We start from the raw sequence: 4,036 nt of genomic DNA on the forward strand, positions 1-4,036 counted from the left end.
ACATTTAGAATAGACTTGGATATTCGCACCATGACATTGGGTGGTATGTAAGCCAGTGTAAGACATGTCTGGGACATGCATCTGCCTCGGGATATACAAGCTAGTGTAAGACTTGTCTAGGACGTGGCGTCAGCTTGTAGCGTGTCAGTGTAAGACCTATCTGGGACATGGCATCGACACCGATAAATGAGAGCCAGTATAAGACCTGTCTGGGACATGGCATTGACCTCGATATATGAAAGTCAGTGTAAGACCTGTCTGGTACACGTTATTGACTTTAATGTGCTAACCAGTATAAGACCATGTCTAGGATATGGCATCGGCATCTTATCCCATGTTTTGGGTTATTGAGTATCTGATAATATTCCAAATGGTTCAACGAAAGATTTATGATTTATATCAAAATGAGAAAAGTTATGACCATGTAGTGAGTGGTCCAGGTGCTTATTTGAAATGTATGAGATGTGGGCTCAATACATGCCATATAAATTGAATTGGAAGATCAAATGGAGTAGAACGCGGGAAATGAGTACAATCGTTCGATGACAAATTGACGGATAAGACCATGGTCGGACCATGGCACTACTTGTGAGTACGTGTAAGACCATAGTTGGGCTATGGCATCGATAGATGAGAACCCTTGTAAGACCATGTCTAGAACACGACATTGGCATCTTATTATGTATATGAGATTTTGTGTAAGATCATAGTTGGACTATGGCATCAAGTGAGCGATGTACTCAAACATGTAAGACGTTCTCTAATTTAACAAATGTTGGTAAATAAAATTAAAGCTAAGTGTTGGAATTTAATTAAACTTTAATTTATACTTCGAGTAAATGAATTCGTTGTATGAAAATTGTGGATAACAAAGCATTTGTAGAATAAATGAGCATGTTAACTTGCTTGGAGTGCACCATGTGATTGTAACAATATTATTGATGATAAAAGTTGAGTCCTATGTATGTGGTTGTGAGAGTCAAGATAGAGGCATTACGACCTCACCCCCTTACCAGTGTTGCTTCTGTGACGAAATTTTTACAAGAATTATGGTTACTAAGATCATAAGTGGGAAACTAAAGAGTTTGGTAGTGAAATGATAAGCAGTAATGCATTCAGAAATGACAATAGTTGGGAAGTGAGAACAGTTTTGGATTAAATACTAGAAGGTGTTAAAGATTTTCTAGATTTCATAATGACATTGTTAAATAAGAAAATTTGGTCTCGGTTATTCAACTCAAGTGGGTACGAAGTTTAAAGATGTGTTTACTAAAAAAATATTCCGAATTGGTTTTTGTTAGTAAGTATTGCGATATGGAGTTCACGAGAATGAAACTAGTCAAAGAATGAAAAAATTGAGTTGATAAGATGTCTGTGTGTGACAGTTATGGTCAAATGGATTTTGATGACCTCCTCAGGATATTCTATGCATTCCTCGTTCTCAAAGATAGGTGTGAGATCGTTCTCTTTCTAACGAAACTTTTATTGAATGAACATGCTAGTTGACTCTGATATTAAATGAAAGCACTGTTAGTCTGATTGGGTCATTATCAGTATTATTTTATATCTCTCTTCGAGACTCTATTCTAGTATGTTCGGAATGAAATTGATGGCAAAAGTCTATATGAAACTATTCTTCTGTTTCAATTGAATGTTATTCTGTCTTATGTAAAATATTTGGAAAGTGTATTATTTCCGTTACAATGGAATTCTGGAAAAAGTTGAGTGTTGTCTTCTTCTGACTTTCTCTCTGAGATTATCCAGATCTTCATTATTATTTTCTTATGAGTTATGTTCTCGAATTTTTGATTTGATATCGTACTTGGGGTTTCTTCGTTCTTATTGAGCGGATTATCTGACATGACTCATTTCTAAAGTATGTTTCTTGGTCTGTTATGACTATGTTTACTATGATAGTATTTGTGGATTTGATGATAAGAATGTGAGAATTCCAGTACCTAGATTTCTCTGATTTTTGTGTCAAGAAATGTTATTGATGAAGGTATGTGCGAAAGAAGTTCAAGCTTGAATTGTATAGTGGTTTTCTTTTTTTCAGTGAGTATGACTAAGGTTAGTAAGCTGATCGGAATATCTTGGTTTCCCTAAATTAATATATTGCAAGACCTTTAATTAGAATGATAAGAGAAATTTTAAAAAGATTGTGTATTTAAGCTATTTTTCTCAGTATGTAGAAAATGGTATTTTGATATATTATTATTCAATAATTGAGATCAGCTTAGTTGTTTCCATCAGAATGAGGTGATTTTGTTGAAATGTGATTTGAATTATGAGTGTATAAATGTAACAGCCTGATTTAGACTCCAACTGGAATAGTGGTTTCGGGACCACGAATCTGAGTCAAAAAATATTTTAAAATTACTTTCTGTATTTATTATGTGTGAATTTATATATGTGAAATTTTCGTGATTTAATTTTGTCATTTGAGTGTTGATTTAATAAAAAGGGCTTAATTGCGTAAAATGAAAATTTGGTGGTTAAATATGTAGGGGCTGAATTGAACTTGTCTTATTAATATGAAGTATTTAAGTTTCAAATAGACCATTGGAGTTAGTAATGGACGGTTGTATCATTGATATATATGTTTTACTTATTTAATTATAAAGGTTATTTTTGTAAATTAATTAATATGTAATAATAACATAAAACATAAAATAAAACATAAAGTGTTCATACACTATGCATGACCAAAATTAGGGAAAAGAAAAAAAATAAGGAGTTTAAGGGTTCGGCAATTAGCAAACTTAATTCAAGGTGAGTTTTAGCTCGGTTTTTGATAATTTTTACGTTTTTGATAACGTTGCTATGTTATCTACAAAGCCCATGCTTGAATTTTTGATTTTGATGAATATTTTAGTTTTGTGATGTTAGTTGATGAAATATGAAAGATATGTTTTGGATTGATATGTTTTGTATTGGAATTTTTGATGATTTTGAGTAATTAGGACTAAATTGCAAAAATAATAAATTAAAGGACTAAAATGTAAAATAAATGAAATATATGGACTTGTATGAGGAAGATGAATATTCGACCTGAGCATGATATATTGAAATTTTGCATATTTTGTTTTTTGTGCAATAGGGACTAAATTGTAAAAAGTGCAAACTGTCAGGGGTAGAATGGTAATTTACCCATTTATGTGTTTTTGGACTAAAATGAATGAAAATATGTTTGAATGAGTTTAATTTGTATATGTTTAGATCAAGAACCAAAGAAATCATATTTGGATCGGGGGAAAACTAATGTTGTCGACTACCTGTCTCGTTCCAATTTGCATCGTCCGAGGTAAGTTTATAAGTAAGAAAATCCTGTTAATTTTGAAAAAATGTAAACTTAAAATGTTTAATTGAATTTTATGAGTATTTATATATCATGACCGAATGTGTATATGCTTGGGAATTAAGTTTATGAATTCGATTCGACTGAGTTATGACGTTCGAAAGCCCCGTACGAACCGTAGGATTTTGATATGTGCTTTCGTGTAAGACCACGTCTGGAAGACCACGTCTGGAAGACCACGTCTGAGACGTTGGCATCAATATTTGTGTTTTCGTATAAGACCATATTTGGGACGTTGACATCGATATATGTGTTTTCGTGTAAGACCATGTCTGGGATGTTGGTATCGATATATGTGGTTACGTGTAACACCATGTCTGGGACAGTGGCATCGATGTGAGATAGCATGTAAGACCACGTCTGGGTAGTTGGCAATGTTCAATATATGTGACTATCTAAGTATCCTGTTTGATTCCGAATGGTTCAACAGGCAATGATAAGTTATGATTGAAGGGTAAAACGAGCTAAAACGACTAGGTATGAGTTAGTTGATTACCTATTTGAAAAAAAAATAAGGTAAGTTGTCCATTGGGTATGTGATGTAAATTACATAAGCTACTAATGTAAATATATGTGCCTTGAGAAGTATATTCGGCCATTGCTATGTATATGCATGTAATATTATATTTTGATTCATAAGTATATATTTGGCTTTGAAATAGAAAGATACTTTGTTAA

Source organism: Gossypium arboreum, chromosome 13 (genome assembly GCF_025698485.1).
Source record: "Gossypium arboreum isolate Shixiya-1 chromosome 13, ASM2569848v2, whole genome shotgun sequence".
Lineage (NCBI taxonomy): Eukaryota > Viridiplantae > Streptophyta > Magnoliopsida > Malvales > Malvaceae > Gossypium > Gossypium arboreum.